Consider the following 17901-nt stretch of genomic DNA (forward strand, 5'->3'; position numbering starts at 1 on the left):
TGCATATAGTATCTAATATGCCTTTTGATCACTTGTAAATGGATGTAGTTTTGAACAGGTACATTAGCATACCTATAGAAAAGGAAGCTCTCCCTCTCTCCCTCTCCCTCCCTCTCTCTCTCTCTCCTCTCTCTCTGGGAACGATGGTCCTTTCCTATATAAAATATGCTGGTGGCAGGAGATTAAACGTAGGGAAACGCTGCTTTGTAGTGGTTCACAATGCAGGTGTACACATTGTCCTCACAGAGATGTATGAAATTTAAACAGTAACGTCACTATATCTGTAAAAACATTTCATTTCATTAAAATCACCTCCAGCAGTCTCCCTGACATGCCACCTTGTATATGCAGAGAGTTTATTAGGGGAGTGTTTCAGCATTTGATAACCTGTGTGAAGTGGTACAACCTGTCAACAGGCATATGTGTGAGTCTGCCGATTGTATCTTCCAGCCCTTAGCCTAGATATATTTTATGCACAATTCTCATTAATGAACTAGTTTAGTAACTTGTTAGTTATACTTTTTTTGCAATATGTGGAAGGATGTAAGAAATGCAAAATATGAGAATTTGCCAGTTTTATGTACTCCCAGTTAGTTGCTCAGAGCAATGGGCAACAGCTAGTTGTTTGGGAAAACTAGAATCCTGATACTTCTTTTCTTTCACCAGATTCTTTGTATAAATTTCCCTTGTTCATTATCATGTGCAGTAAAACAAAATGTTGGTGGCTTGGATCATAAGACGTTAAGTTAAGGAAGTACACGGAAGGAAGACTTCTTGTACTGTCCTCCTCCCTATACAACCCCCCCCCCAATGAAACCATATCCGGGATGGGGGAGGTGTCAAGGGATCCTCCGTAAAAATGTGGGGTGAGCTGCCATGGGGCTGCTTTGAGAAGGCAGGGAAGGACACCTGTATTCCACAAACTTCCTCAAGTTGTCTTAGGAGCCAATGCCAGATTCCACATTATGCAGTAAAGCATGCATCTCTTTCTCTTTTGGGTGTGTGTACGCACAGAAGCATGCACACGCCTGCATACACACACACACACACGTTTGTTGGAACACTGCTTTTCTATTAGGAGAGTGAAGCAGAGATGGTTGAAAATATAACCACTATATATAGTTTCCTTAAAAATGTTTAGCTAGCTACTTAAAATACATAGTAGCTTTGCTGGAAAAGAAAGCAGCAACTTGTGTGGGAATCACATTATGCACAGTTGACATAGCTGAAGCTGATAATTGTGTATCCAATCCAATTACTTCCAGGAAGTAATTTCAGTCAGGATAAAAATTCAGAGAAGAAGGTGCCAAGTCAGCAGGCTAGTACAGTGTTTTTCAACCTTTTTTGGGCAAAGGCACACTTGTTTCATGAAAAAAATCACGAGGCACACCACCATTAGAAAATGTTAAAAAATTTAACTCTGTGCCTATATTGACTATATATAAAGTAATTCTCTTGAATAGGAATCAAATAAACACAATTTTTCCCACGGCACACCAGGCAACATCTCGCGGCACACTAGTGTGCCGCGGAACAGTGGTTGAAAAACACTGGGCTAGTAGATAGAGTTGAGCCAGTGATAGTCATTGAAGTGTTGGGGTGTTACGATTCCTCGAAAAGATAGTATGTGTGGCTTGCCAATTTATATAATTTGGCAAGAAGTAAGGATTTCCCTCTTGTGAGGAGGCGATTCTAACCTCCTTGTTAACCAAAATTAGATTTTGTTTCCATTCTGCTTACGTGTGTGTCCTCCTGCCTCTTAGGACATGCTGTATGTATCCTTTATTCCTTTCACTACTTGATTGGCACAACAAAGAAAAGGTTATTCTAACAGTAGCTGTAGAGAATCATGGAAGTAAAAAAACTATGACCACAGTTACCAGAGATCTGTCCTCACATCACCACATATATTCAGATCCATTATGACAACAATTGTGGGGGAACAGAATGTGTGTTCTGTACACTATTAACATATTCTCCCCCTCCCTAGGAGTGGGGTACCCTTTAACCAGGTGGGATAAAGCATGATAGGGCAGTGTTGCCTACACAGCTTCCCAATATGGAAGTTGCAGTCAGTAAGTGAGAGAGAGGGAGGGAGGTGTTGAGGAGACCTGGTGCAAGTACAGCAACAAAGCTAATTTGGCATTCCTGTTGCTGTGTCCGCACTGCACTGACCTCCCTATTGCCTTGCCCTTACCAGCAGTGACCTCTGCATTGGGAAGTCAAATAAGCACCACTACCCTGCCAGGTGCCATTCCCCACCCTCCACATTAGAAACCTGAGCCATAAGTCTCTGGAAAATAAAATAATGCAAGTAAGACCTGCTCCTGTTCACAGTGCCACACATCTATACCTTCTGTCAGGATACTTCACCTCAGTTTTCCATCTCCCCTAGAGATTCTGACATTCTATGGCGGTTGAGCATACTCAGAGTTTTGTTTTATTAGCCCTTCCCTTAGAAACACACACACACACACCTATAGTTTACTTTCCACAAAGCTTGACATTTCCCAAGTATGTTGATACTTCACTCTTGTTTCTGTCAGTAGCTGTGTTTTGGCTACATACCTGCCATAACTCTTGAGTTCACTGTTAATATATACGACATAGCTGTCAACTTTTCCCTTTTTTTAAGGGAAATTCCCTTATTCCAAATAGGATTCCTCGCAAGAAAAGGGAAAAGTTGACAGATATGATATATGTGTGTGTGCGTGTGCCATGATGGGGGGACGGGACATCTTTCCTGTTCCATTCCCCAGGTCTTAGAGATCTTTCTCTAAGTCATACCTGTATAACACCATACTTCCCCCCCCCCCCGCCCCTGGTTCTGAGGCAGGCAGCTTTGCTCACTGAAGATTTGCTGCTATTTCTGCCTTTTCTTCTTTTTTAAAGGATCACAGCCGAACAGAAGCTGTCACTAGGGGAGAGGTTCAGAATGGCATTGCAAACAGAAGCTGGTCCCCAGGGATTCATTCTCTCTCTCTCTGATTCCAACCCTATAATTCTCTCATATAAAGTTCAAATGCTTTCCAAATAAACAGACATAGCAGAGTTTTAGTGAACTTTTAAATTAGTATTTTAAAATGAATTATAATTATATATCACAGCAGACTCCAGAGTGCTAGATTTTCTTCTTTCTTTTTCTGGACATAGGAAAAGGGGGGCTGTAAAAGCATTTCAATGCTTAAGCTGGAAAAGAAAGGACAATGGATGTATCACATTCAGTCCCTTTTCAGATAAGTAAAAGCTCTGCTTGGTGTTTGGGCTCGGTTTTGATTCTAGTAGGACTGTACCAGTGCTAGAAATGGCCTCAGTGGCATAATAAATCCATTCAGCGCATTTGCATGTTGTAACTGCAAATTATTCAAGGAATGAAACTTCTGTTATGAAGATGATATCCTATGGTTCTGATTACACAGTAGATGAAGTTCTGTTTTCCCTCTTCCCCACTACATCTAGAGTCTCCCCCCAACCCCCGGTAAAATCAGCCTGAGTGTGCTTCAAGTCAAATTAGATTGGAAGGAATGGGCCAGAGACCCTTCTTCAACTCAAAACTGCTATGTCACCTATTGATTGGGTGGGGAAGGTTTGGAGAGATGGGTTCATTTGAACCTAAATGTGGGTGAATCACTGAATTCCTATGGCAGTCGCTCTCAGAGGTAACCATTGCAAGGGAGCAAGTAATCTTTACATGCATTTACAATCCTTTAAAAACAACACTAGTATCCTCTGTACTATTTTTGCTATCATCATCATTGATTCATCACCTTCTAAACAACCGACTCAAGGTGATGTACACTGAAGATATTACTGAGACTACACTTGCCTTTAACATAAATTCCAGCGGTTTCAAACAATGAGCGCTAAGAATCAGGAGCAGCACTTGGCAGTAAATCCGAAGATTACCTGCTGAAGCGCTAGAGGGGAACACCTTTTGATGTGGGTTAGTTAGTTTATAAAGTAGAAATGCCAGCTGTGCATTTTATTGCATCTCTCTCTCTCTCTCTCTCTCTCTCTCTCTCTCTCTCTCTCTCTCTCTCTCTCTCTCTGTTAATCTTGTGTTTAAATATGAGACATTGACTGTTGGGTGGAGTATTTAGCAGGAAATACTCTACACAGAGTAATCATTGTTCTGCTCATGTCACTGCATGTAGTAAATTAGCAACGGGGTCTGTTAACTGTTGTTGCTTACACTTCGCTTTGACATTGAGCTAAAACACTTGTTGCATCACTTTATATATCAAAGGTTTCACAAACTGGATTTCCAACCTTTTCTGTTAACTACTTTTTCAGAAAGTAGCCATATTATATTTCCTATAACACCTATCAAGTCCCAAGTATGGTTGCCTGTGCACGTGTATTTGGACCTATTATTAGTTAATACTATTGAAATTGAGGTTGATCATAAAAAGGTAAAGGGACCCCTGACAATTAGGTCCAGTCGTGTCGACTCTGATGTTGCGGCGCTCATCTCGTGTTACTGGCCGAGTGAGCCGGCGTAAGCTTCCGGGTCAAAGCCGCTTCTGGCGAACCAGAGCAGCACACGGAAACACTGTTTACCTTCCCGCCGGAGCGGTCCCTGTTTATCTACTTGCACTTTGACGTGCTTTCGAACTGCTAGGTGGGCAGGAACTGGGACCGAGCAACAGGAGCTCACCCTGTCGCGGGGATTTGAACCGCCAACCTTCTGATCAGCAAGCCCTAGGCTCTGCGGTTTAACCCACAGCACCACCCGCGTCCTGAGGTTGATCATACTTGTTTCTAATTAACGAATTCAGTGGAATTTGCATCAAAACAATTTTGCTTGAGATTGGGGACACAATTTTTTTCATATTTTCTACATTTGGAATCTCTTGATTACAGCTATATTCTTAATTGTAGAAGAAGTAATAAGCTGCTTTAAGCAATATTATTGCAGTCTAACAAGAATAATTAGAAATAAATGAGAAACATCTTTTAAAGAGATGTTTGTTCCTCTGTTTCAGCTATCAACACCTGTCACATAACCTTTTGTTCCAGAATTGGAAGTGGAAAATAGTACTGAGTTTGGAGGTTTAGAAGGTTGGAACATAAGTTAAGATGGGGGACTCAAGAGTGGGACATGGACATTCTGTTGCATATGAGAGACATATTACCCCCCCCCCCCGTTTTCTATACATTGGAGAATTACTGAAGGAAGTATTAGTTTGCACTCAGTGTCTTATCCAGTTCACACAATGTGAAAGAGTGGCAACTTTGCACCCTTCCATTATTTTGTAACGAGAGAGGCGCTCTATCTCATGCTTTGTAGAAGATTGTAGGCAAATTAAAGCTCCTTTAATACCAGGAAATTAAGCAGGGGTGAGTGTGGACCCTGTGTGATCGCCACAGTGAGTTGTTGTTGTTGGGTTGTTTTTTTTTTAAAAAAATACCAGGTTATTTATTTTTTTAAGAGAAGGCTGAAAGCAGCAGGAGAGACCCAGTTCTCTCCTTGTCTCTCATATTTTGAGGGAACCCACTTGAGATATCTTGCCCAAGGGGACTCAGAAACATAGATGCTGAAGTCCTCCTGTCATCAACTCCAGACCTTCAGGGTCATGTGCTCACTTGTTAATTATATTCCTGGCATGGTCAATCAAGGAAGAGCAAATTATTACTCAAGCATACAAATGAGACACCAGGTCAGAGCAAAGAGGAATGTTCCCTCCACTTGGGGTGCTCTGTGCCACTGGAAAGACTTCCCCCCAAGCACATGTTGTAAATTACTATGATAAATCTGTGATAGTTATTTACAACATGTGCTTGGGGGGTGTTTTAATGCTGGTCCTCCATTTTTAATAGGAGGTTTTAACTTTGATTTTGTATATTACTGTATTTTTCTGAATTTTGTACATTGCTTGGGGGGGCGTTGTTTGGACCATGAAATTCAGCTTATAAATAATGATGCAAGGCTTGGGGAATAAGACATGATGAGGAAAGGGTGAAAGATGAAGATCTTAGCAAAGCTGGATTTGGCTTGCTTATCCTTCCTTGCTTCTGTGAGTCTGATGGCCTCTCTGTCCACTAAAGGAGCACTCACTGCACCTATAGTCACAGCAACCAGATAACATAAAGTCACATGCTATCGGCCAGTCAGCAGTTTAGCATCCTTGCCTAATGCAAATCAGTCTGATCATGCTGCTAACTTCAGACTAGAAAGTTTTGTTTTTCTTAATTTTTGAGGGGAATGGATTAGAATTGGCCATTAATAGTACTTTTAAAAATACTAAGCAAAATAAGAGGTCTCTTTTTTAAAAAATAAAATAAAATGCTAAAACAATGAAATACTCCTGGGAATGAGCACGTTGTGAAATTGAATTGACAGCTCCTATTATCTAGCCCAGCAGAACGTCTGCGTGTATAAAAAGTGCTAAGTACTGTGAGTAGGTGGATGCAAAAAAAGTCTTTTTTAATTCAGGTTTTTGAATTCTTCCTGTATTGGACTTCTGATATTTTAATAATAGCTGGTTATGTCAACAAAACAGCTGACCCCAGTAATAAAAAGGTACAAGTTATTGTAAGCTGCAATCTTGCTTAGGCTTCTTAGAGTCCATTGACTTTAATGGGATTTAATAGCTTATTTGTGAACAGAATTGCAGCCTTAGGGTACAGTCAACTCCTGTCAGTTTTTCCACCTTCCCTTTCACCTCTCACTCAGTTCCTCTGAACACAGAAGTTTTCTTCTTCTGACCACCTCTTCATGTCAGTAGCCCTTCTGAGAACGGAAACCAGAAATTGCGGGAAAGTTGTTTTTGTCTAATAGGCTCCACCTAGATGTGTCTTATGCTCCTCATATCTCAGTTAATATGAGATGCTGAGGGGCCTCAGTTTAGAATGGGTGGCTTTCCTGAGACACAGTGCACTTATTTTGATAGCAGCCCACTGAGCGGAGCGGCAGCCTGGTTTGGAAGCCACAGCTAGCGTGGCCAGTAGTCAAGGTTGATGGCAATTGTAGTCCAACAACAACTTGAGGGTTGTGGGTTTTCTACCTTGGGCTGCACTGTGCACTATGGCAGCCTTTACATCCTAGGCAGATGGGAGCATCCATACCTCTTCTGGGAATCCTGTTTGGTTATAAGTCACTTTAGGTTGCTCTGGGCAATATAAAGCAACTAACAAATTTAATAAATAGACACTGCGTAATCATAGACACTGGGTGATCATTGTACTAGCAGTGTTTAGAGCAGGTAATAAATGCCCTGATCACAGTGCAACACAAAGTTGAACCCAATGAATGAGCTTCAGTTAACTCTTTGTTGGAGTGTGGCCCCTGTGTCTGTTTGGCTTTCAGCAGTGGGGTATGGAGTGAACCCTGGAATTCTTAATTAAATTTAGTGCAGCTTATGCATTAATGATGAGCAGTGTGTGTCTCATGCTTGGAATAGAAATAAGTGATCCACAAATGTATTTGGTTGTAGTCAACTAAGTCCTACTTGGAGTAGGCCCATTGGAATTAATGACACTAAGTTACTACATGCAGGTTCCACTATCTAAACACAGTGCGTTCCCAGGAAATCATTCATTAGGTGACCGTTCACATAACATGCATGCACAGACCAAAAAACCCACGGAAAATGCTCTGTGCATGCGCAAATTGTGCGCGCATCGGGTTGTGCTTCCGGGTTAGTGGAGTTCATAACCCAAAAAGTACGCAACCCGGAGTGTGCGTAACCTGAGGTGCGACTGTACTTCGAACCCTAGAAACATGTTGAAAATGATGCATAATATACACATTAAATAATGTGAATGGCATGCACTTGAAAAAAGCCTTGTTTCATCTCTGTCTGGTGTCACTGGAACATGAGTCAACCTGTTTAAGGCTTATTCCATGCAACAGAGACGAGGAAGTGAACTAGTGTATACAAGCGAATGAAGGATAAGTGATGAGATAATATGAAAAATTAAATGGGAACATGGTTGCTGGCATTTGTAACGGCATTTTTATTAGTGCTACCTGAACTGTGAATTAGAACAACCAAATTACAGAGCACCTCACGGGACTGAAAGAGGGAGGTATTGTGCAAATACCAAGAGAGGGGAGCATTGTTAGGCACAGCTGCCTGGATTTCAGATCAAGCTTAGGAGCTCCCTTCTCTTCATAGCAAAATACTTTTGGAAAATGCTATAGTGCTGCTAGTACATCATTTCCAACTGTTAATACATTGGTCTCTCATATTATAATTTGAAGCGTGGTATGTTCCATCAAATTTTATTACTGTTGGAAAAACTTGTTTATGCTAAAATAAAGAAATGAAAGATACAGACCCTCCAGAACTCTGGTTCAATTTTGTAGTTGTAGTACTTAGCTTTCTTGCAGTAGAGGAAATACATAAGGCCCAACCCTGTTCATCAATTAGTTTACAATTGGGCCAATTTGAGAAGTGGCCTGCCAGCAAGTTCTGTGGTCACACATACCACTTTCTTTGCAAACATTTTGCTTTCAGATGTCATTGGAGGATAATGGTACCACATTTGGATTCTGTGCCTGCAGAATATTCTGTAGTGCACTGCAGTGGAACCAATGATCTGAGAGTATAACATGACTTCATAGGTTTTTATATTCTGACATAAAGTTAGGTGAAGGAGTCACTTTTTAACTGCAGATTTTGCTGTTTCCTTAGCCATAAACTCACATCACCTGTTCCAAAATATTAGTGAACAAACTGTTTTGTATTTATACTTTTCTCCATGCTTCAGTCATGTACCTGCACATAATGTACACGTAGAGGGGTAAAGTAATTTGGCACTTAGAAATTGAATGTTTGTCATGTTCCTTACATCCACTAGCAGAAATTCCCGAACCACAGATTATGTGTCTCAGATACAGTATATGGGAGGTAGTATAACAAATATGGAAAAACAAACTAGGGTCATGGTTCAAAGACAAAGTATAACAATCCTCCTTATTCGGGATTGAAGCTGGGAATCTGTGAACATACTGAATGCTCTTTAACTGCTGTTGCACTTTATACTGTAAGTGTTTTTCTTAGTGGGTGGGTCTGAATGATAGCCAAGTGGAAATTTTCACAGCACTGCAAAATTGTACAGTGCACTTATTGCTTCAAATTGTATGGTACCATGCAGACTAATGACGTATTCCAAATAACAGCTCAGACCATTGCACATGCTTATGTGTGGGTGGCCCCTTCACCCCTGTGTACTAAATGAAGCACAGATATAATGCTGATATCGTAACACTATAAAACCCCACCTTTGCGAATTACTTATTGCTGTAGTGGAGCCATATGTGTTTATATGTTTACCAAGCAAGTCCCATCTCAATTGTGGTGGCACGGAAATCGAAACTGCAAGCACAGCCAATCATTAAGCTTGGGAGCCAGGAGTGAGACCCCCAGTGTTAATTACATTTGGTCCTTTAAGCTTATAGAAACCTATTGACAATCTGTCAAGTACAGCATAGAAATTTTTTTACTCAAAAAATGTTCTATTTTATTTGAAAGAGAGCACCACTGAGGGCCTGTGAACAATCCAGCAATGTCTGCAAATTCTTCAAGGTGAAGGATAATCTGGGACTCCCGACTGACGACAGTGGATGTTGTGAGTAAGCTATGCAATAATCATTACTGAATACTTCCTCTGTAAATATATTTGGCATTGAGTAATTATAATAAAAAGTGGATAGCTCTACTGAAACCCAGGACTTATTTGGTGATGCCTTTTCAGTTATTTAGAGAGCACCATGCACTTCATTACCACTTGAAGCCTTAATTATTTAACGTAATGATGTAATAGTCTGTGGTGTTCCCTATGTTTCATATGGGACATGTTTTCCTGTCAGTCCTCCACTCAAATTGTAACACTTTTCCTTGTAGGACATTTCTCCCACACACGAATAACCAACTTGATCTCTTAGATATGAACTGTATGAAGATTCACAAAACAGATAGCTAGAAGTGTTCTGTCTTGGTACACCTGCCAATTTGTGATTCCTTAAAGAACTGAAATTTTGTTCAAATGTAATATGTAATACAGTCTTACCTCGGGTTACGTACGTTTCGGGTTACATACTTTTTGGGTTACGTACTCCCGTAACTCAGAAGTGTAACCCACCACGTGTGCGATCCGCGCATGCACAGAAGCGTTCTGCGCACTTCGCGCATGCGCAAAACGCGTTGTTTGGGTTACATACGTTTCGGGTTATGTACAGCGACCCAGAACCAATTAAGTACGTAACCCGAGGTACGACTGTATTGAATAATGCAGCAGATGTATTTCAGCAGTAAAAATGTGATACCCGAAAGTGCCATATATGAACAAGGTTTTTGTTTGTCTTAGCTGTTAAAATATGCATAATTATTTTACAGGCGGCAACCATTACAGGCACATCCAAAGGACACGTGATCGCCAATGCATGGGTCCTTTTGGACCCAGAAGAGGGCAGAACAGAGGCGGGGCACAGGAAGGCGGGGCACACTTATATGAGCTCTGCCAATGTGGGGCAGGGGACGGGAACAGAACCCCCATGCAAAATGGTCCCTGCCTGTATATAAATTTCATTTCTGACTCTCGAGAAGGCAGCAGCACTTGGCAACTAGCTCTACTTCCAGAGACTAATAATGCTAACTTCATATATATATATGGGTGGGATGCAGGTGGCGCTGTGGTCTAAACCACTGAGCCTAGGGCTTGCTGATCAGAAGGTTGGTGGTTCGAATCCCCGTGACGGGGTGAGCTCCTGTTGTTCGGTCCCTGCTCCTGCCAACCTAGCAGTTCGAAAGCACGTCAAAGTGCAAGTAGATAAATAGGTACCCCTCTGGCGGGAAGGTAAACGGCGTTTCCGTGCGCTGCTCTGGTTTGCCAGAAGTGGCTTAGTCATGCTGGCCACATGACCTGGAAGCTGTCTGTGGACAAACGCCGGCTCCCAGTAAAGCGAGATGAGCGCCGCAACCCCAGAGTCGTCCACAACTGGACCTAATGGTCAGGGTTTCCTTTACCTTTACACACATATATATATTTAGGGGCATGTCTCACTGAGTTCTGCCTGCAAGGAATTGAGTTTACTAGTTAAGTATGATGCAGTCCTAAACATTCATTCTGGGAATAAGTCCTATTCAACTCGGTGGAATTTCCTTCTGAAAAAAGCAAACATAGGATCAGGGTGTAAGGCTGTAGTCCTGTGCACACGTATGCCATTGAAGGCAGCAAAATGTAACTTCTAAGTAAACATGCATGATATCAGAATACATGTGTCTCACCTATGTGGTGGTGGTGGTCTTTTTTCTCTAGAGAATGTCTATGAGGCAGAGCAATGCTAGACTTCTTTTTCTTAGAGTGATAGTATTTTTCAGCATCATGGTTATCAAGCTGTAAATTTTACCATTGCTATATAAACCCTTATCTGTTAAAATTTTACAGCTTAGTGATTTAAAAAAACAACTATGGGCAAAAGTTCAGCAACTTAGAAATATGTGTTCATATTATACTTGTTAACTGGTTAATCCTGCTGACAAATCTAAAATTCATGTCAATGAAATGGAGGTTGCTAATTTTTCTAAAGAGTATTCTATAGCTAAGGGTTGGACTGATATTTTCATTGCTGGGATGAATGCAATCAATTTCAGTTTCAGCTAAAGCATTTTTGCCTCTTACCTATAATTACATCATTTCACCACCAGACACAATGCAGAGCCAAATCTCATTTTAAAATACTGATTGGAACCAGCTCCTTGTATCCATCTAGAAATTATTTGTTTACAAAGCAGCATCTTTTTTCTCTAACTTACACCCTCCATTCTTTCTCTTTCGGATCGTAGCAAATATATTTGGCTACAAATTTAGCATTGTGAGATCCCAACCATCTGCTAAGGAAGAACACAATTTTATTTAGAAATATAATGCACACGGTGTTATGCTTCCTTTTATACATTCAATATATGTCTAGGTATTAGTTCGGATGCTTGTTGTCCACTGCACCTGGCAGGGCTGCTAGGGAGTCATGGGGACATGGCCAATGAGGTCATGGTTCATGACCAGTTGTTCTGGTTTTCTTCCCATTTCCTCCCTTTGCAAAGATACTCTGGACACTTAAGCATTGCAGCTGTACGAATCCTTAGCACCTAACAAATTTGGAAAGTGCCCTACTTTGGTTTGGGTCCCTGCTGTCAGTATTCTTTCTCTGCCGGGAAAAAGGTTATGGGGGAGGGCACCTTTTCTGATTCTCTCCTTATCATCCTCCTTTGCAATGAAACAGTGGACACTCAAACACTTACAATTTCATTTTAAAAAATGAACTAGTTCTGGTTCAAGTTAATCCTTTTCAAAAAGGAATTAGTTGCTGTTCTTGCTCATCCTTTAACAAAACAAACTAGTTCAGCTCAGGTTCTACCATAATAAGTTTGTAGTTCAGTATTCAAAATGTTATAAGCTGCTATACTGAAGTACATGGTCCAAAAGTTAAATCAGGGGCTATGGATGTATTACAGATGTATGTCAGCCTTTGAAGCTTTCCCCATAATTGTATTTCCATGCTAGAAAATGCTTACCCTGTTCAGTTTCTGCCAACCACACAGCTGTTAAAGGCACAAGGTATTGCCTGCTTTGTTCCTGGTCCCTGTACTTCTCACTGCAAGCTGCTCCTGTTGGAAGAGAGTGCATCTCTTCAGCAGGGCAGATAAGGAAATGCCTCACATTCCTTTCTTTGGATTGCTTAGCAACAGTAACTGAGCGTCCTTAGTAGTAGCAGCCCCCATCTGCCAAATAAGCCTCAGAATATTGCCTCTAATTTTGCTTTCTAACTTTCTTCTTCCTTCCTTTCTGATTGACTTCGCTTATTTTATGAAAGCTAAGTGTCCAGGCCGCTTGCGGGGGGATTGGGAGGGAGTGAATGTGAGGCAGAATTAGAAATCATTCAGAGTTCTACCCCAAAATAAACTTAATTCATCTTTAGTTCATCCGGCAATTATGGCAGCTACTTCAGAGATTTCTGAACTAGTTCAGTGACCTTCACTAAACTGATTTAGTTCATCCCAAACACTGGTTCTTCAACTTATACTTTATATAGTGGACCTAAACTGTTTTAACCGTTATCCCATTTCCCCAGGGAATTATTTCTCTGTGAATTATAGTTTTAGATCTAGAATTTCCATACTTATTTGGGGGAACTGGCATAACACTGATACATGCTTTAATGTAGATAGTCCCTGATAATTGTCAGGCCTGGTCACTGAACAACTCCATGTGCTGTATAGACGGTGTCATGTTTGATTCCTGTACTAAATGGCAGAGACCCATGCACACATTTTTTCCATACACACCATTTCACTTGTACAGCATGACAGCCAAAGAGTCCCAATAGAGTATAGCAAAAATCTTTATGCAGTGATGTAAAAAAGAAAGTGTTAATTCACATTTTGCAAGGTGTTTTGAATGCAGGAAGTACTCCTGCCATGGACCTTGAGAATGGCATGTTGTGGGTCTCTTGGGAGAACTGTCGGCTTTTTACCATGGCAGAATGAATGGAAAGTTTTGACACAGTTTGAAATTTTGAATTAGTCTGCTTCTAAACTTGTTTGCATCTGTTTACAGGCTCACTTCGTGCCTTTTTTTTTTTTAACAGAAACTGCAGACTGCCGAGAGAGGCAGGGCATCCATATGTCTCTGTTCTTGTAAGCAACTCTCTTCTGTGAACCACCTCGTATTTTTAGGGATGGGGCAGAAAGAGCAGGAATTGCAATTATTTGAAAAACGCAGTCTCTGAAAAGGCAGTGATTTATTCTCAGACATTATTCTTGATTAAGAGCCACAGACAGCTGCTGCTTGCCTTTAAATAGGCATAGCTCTGTAGGCATGCTGTACATCAGGGTTCAAGGGACTAATAGATCTCTGCCAAAATCATAAGTATTTAACACCAAGTGAATAATAACTCAGAATGCCTTGTTTGCTGGTTTCTAGTTTGTGTCCTGTGCTTACAGTGCAGAGCAGAAGTTCTCGTTTGTTTTGAGCTTTACCAGTCATATGGCCTAAGACCCAACAAATTTGAGTTGTATTTTGCATACCTTTGTTTTCCTCCCAGGTAGAAACGAAGGAAAGCAAAACAGTAGAAAAAGGAAGGATATCACACTGCTTACATGGCTGTTTTACCCCAATCAGTAAGCTGTTAATGTAAATGTTTACATGGGTCTGGGGCATAAGTGAGGAGGTAAGCACACACTTTTCCTTCTTAGCCAAGATATAATGGAGGCAGATAGAAGGGAACTTAAAATCCTCATAGCAACTTTTCATCCCATACATGAAGTAGATAGCTAACCAGGAAAAGAAACCAGTTTCACATTCACTCCAGAAAGCAATAAAAGAAACATTACTCTTAAGTAAGCTTCACCTGACAGGAAGTCCCATGGACATCAGGGAATATGTTTTCAAGCAGCTAACGATCAGGCTCCAAGTCTTAGTTTTGGCTGAATATTAATGGTTCAGTAGTTGCTTAAAACAAGCAACATAAACCCTTCTAAAGATTCAGTGTCATGTTTTGTTCTTAAAAAAAAAATATGGATGTGTATTTGATTACATTACACAGATCTGCCTTTGGAAATCATACCTTTGCTTTATGGTGCATAAAAATGTAATGTTGGGAAAGCAATAAACATTCCTGCTTTGGAGAAAAAACCTATTGCCAAGCTAATCTTACAATGGCTTTGTATTATCTTATAATTCTCAATGGAACATTTGAACCTAGTAATTGGGGAGTTCCTTCACCATTCCTGTGATTCTTTTCTTGTGAAATTCTGAAAAGCTCCGGGAAGGCAGGATGTTCTTAGTATTGATCTGTGAAGTCTTTCCATGAAAATCAAGAGGAAGAATTGGGATTAATACTGTTGTACTTCACCCCTATCTCCGAACAGTGTTGGATCACAGGGGTTCCAGTTGCTTTCCCAGGGTTCGTGCTTCCTTTTGGAATGAGGGACAGTGGAGACTGTGGTGTCTTTATGATATATGGTTTATTTACACATACCTACATCCTGAGCCTATGATGGATGGGTTCGCAGCATTAACACCCCAATAGGGTCTTGTTTCTCCCATTGCTGCAGCCTTGGTTTGAAACAGACATCAAACATTGCTCTGTAACTTATCTCAGCTTGCTGCTTTGCTTCTCTAGCTCTCATCACTCTGACTCTGCCCTCAACTCTGGCTATGCCTGTTAAGAGAGGGGCTAGTTTGGCTATTCCCATGAGTAGAAAGCTTGATGAGCTTTTAACACTTGCTGGATCCAGCGATTAGAGGGGTCTGGCATACAGCTAGACACCATACCAAAACTCACAACAGTACCATAAACATGACCGCATAACTAGCTGTTTAATTGTTAGAAGCACTTGTTGATTTTACCCGTGGTATAGCTATTGGGAAATCACCCTTAAAGTTCAGTCCTTTGCCATTTTACTCAGAAGTAAGTCCCATTTACGCAGAAGTGATCCCAATAATAGAATTGCAGCCTTTGAAAATGCTTTGCCTCACAATAGCTCAAATGTACTCTGATCTGCTTCTGATTGTAAACATTGTGTTCATCTGAGGGGGGGAAAGGGTGCCAATCAGTTTGACATTATAGTGAAACTTTTTGTCATCCCTATAGTAGTGTTTACTCCAGGGAGTTTAAAATGGCTACGGCAATAAAATCTTTAGGCAGATAGCCTGCCATCCCAAGTAAATGCTCTGTTTGCTGTTAGCAGTCCCTATCCAAACAAGTTCAATGGCATTGATGTGTAAGTCCATGAAGAGCTAGTAGGAGAAATACTATTCTGTTGAAAATAACATGCTTGCTCACATCCATTTGAGGTCTGTTTACAGCCTCTATAATATCTGACTGCAAACTCTTGCGTGCATTGGGTAGGGGTGTTAGATGATCTCATGCACACTTGATGGTGTTGGTGCTATCTGTATTTCTTCAGAATGAGTCTTATGTTTCTGGTTGTGTCAGGTATGATGCTTAGAGTTACAGGTGCTGATAATGTTTCAGAGGGATCTGGTGGCACAGAGGTCAGGAGGGAGGCAGAGAGAAAGGAAAGCAGCTACCTTGATTGCTCTTGGCTCTTTTGGCTGTTCAGCATGTAGAAACGAAGAGGCGGGCTAGGTAATTTAAGGAGATGCTCTTATTTCACACTTCTCCCAGAATGATGTTTTCCAGCCACTTTTCAAATAATAGAACAACCTCCCCCCTCTGTTATCATTAAGGTTTACTGTATATCCATCTTTACTAAGTTCTAGGGGCAAGACAACATTTTGTAAATACTTGCAATTTTACTTTGTAGAAAATGAATTTATCTAGTAGAGTAGAAACTATTCCTAGCTATTTACTGTTAGCTTACTGTTTCACAGGCATAGGTAAATCTCATTTTGAACTACTAGGAATCTAAAATTGCTTTCTATCAGTATTATGTTTGTTGTTGTACTGCTGTTTCGACATGCCAAAACACAAATCAAAGCTCTCAAGTCATCTTATTGACTACTGCAGCTTTCTCTCCTAAATCCTCCTACTCTTGGGCAGCTCTCAGTCAAGTCAAAACAAAACTATTTTCTTTCTTGCTAACATCATATCATCCCCTTTTCCCCAATTTGCTATTATGCATTATCTGAAGGGTGACGTGATAAGAACCCTCCCACTACTCCAGGTGTAGGAACTGCGTGACATTTAGATTTTCTGTAACTTATCAATGTTCCCAGATATGCAGAGCATCAGGAAATCTCAGGAATGTTTAGAGGATTTGGTCACATGGAGTTGATAATTCTGTTGGCTTTCTTCAGAGTGGAAGCCTCTTTCCACCCACAACAAAATCCAGGCACTCTTGGAGGAAACTGATTTTCTAGACCCATTTGAATCGGGGTTTAGGCCCGGTTTTGGCACAGAAATTGCTTTGGTCGCCCTGTATGATGACCTCTGTCGGAAGAGAGAAAGGGGAAATGTATCCTTGTTAATTCTTCTCAACCTCTCAGCAGCTTTCAATATCATTGACCATGGTATCCTTCTGGATTGGCTGTCCAAGTTAGGGGTGAGTGGCACCACTATGTGGTGGGTCTGGTCCTACTTGGATGGTCATTTCCAGAGGGTGATGCTTGGGGACTGCTCTTCAGCCCCATGGAGCCTTCCATGCGGGTTTCCTCGGGGTTTGATTTTATGCCCCATGCTGTGTAATATCTGCAAGAAACCACTGAGTGGGGTCATCCCGATTTTTGGAGTGCGCCATAAGCAATATGTTGATAACACATAGCTCTACTCCTTTACTTCTGAAGGTGTGGCAGTGGATGTTCTGGACCATTGTCTTTCCTTGGTATTGCACTGGATGACAGCCAATAAACTGAAGCTCAATCCAGATAAGACAGAGGCACTGTTAGTGGTTCACTAGAGCAGATGGATGGGAGGTTCCTGCTCTTGATGGGGTTAACATTCCCTCTGAAGGAGCAGGTGTGCAGCTTTCTATTCCTATATATGTCCCTATCTTCTTCCTAAGTCTTGCTTTATGCATTGCTGCAGAACAGGGTTTCCCCAACTTGGGTCTCCAGCTGTTTTTGGACTACAACTCCCATCATCCCAAGCTAGCAGGATCAGTGGTCAGGGATGATGGGAATTGTAGTTCAAAAACAGCTGGAGACCCAAGTTGGGGGGACCCTACTGTAGAAACAGATGTTCCTTGTTTAGTCATTTCTGACTTTAAGCTACTTTCCTATACATCCAGCACACAGGAATTAGCTTTTCAGTCGCCATACCTAAAGCTCCTTGAGTCTTTTTGTGACATCCACTTATTGTGCAGCATTCCAATTATAACCACCGCCTACAACACTATTTCTGTAAGTATTGTTCTGAGCGGTGTGCATTTGTTTCATCAAAACTTTAGCCTTTTGGTTCAGCATTAACTGGTTTAGCACAGTTTTCCTTCT

At 41.1% G+C, this 17901-nt stretch overlaps 1 protein-coding gene across 9 annotated transcripts in view; it reads left to right on the plus strand.

Annotated features, from left to right (window-relative positions):
• Positions 1-17901, plus strand: part of ATXN1 (ataxin 1) — a 211617-nt gene that overhangs the window by 132545 nt on the left and 61171 nt on the right. For 8 of the 9 annotated variants that reach the window (XM_033154621.1, XM_033154617.1, XM_033154622.1 and 5 more), the window contains one exon: positions 9480-9576. The exons of the other annotated variant lie outside the window; for it this stretch is intronic. The gene's annotated coding sequence lies outside the window, so the exon portion shown is untranslated. The remainder of the gene's footprint in view (positions 1-9479; positions 9577-17901) is intronic. 9 annotated transcript variants of the gene reach the window in all.

The sequence above is a fragment of the Lacerta agilis genome, chromosome 7 (assembly GCF_009819535.1).
Source record: "Lacerta agilis isolate rLacAgi1 chromosome 7, rLacAgi1.pri, whole genome shotgun sequence".
Classification (NCBI taxonomy): domain Eukaryota; kingdom Metazoa; phylum Chordata; class Lepidosauria; order Squamata; family Lacertidae; genus Lacerta; species Lacerta agilis.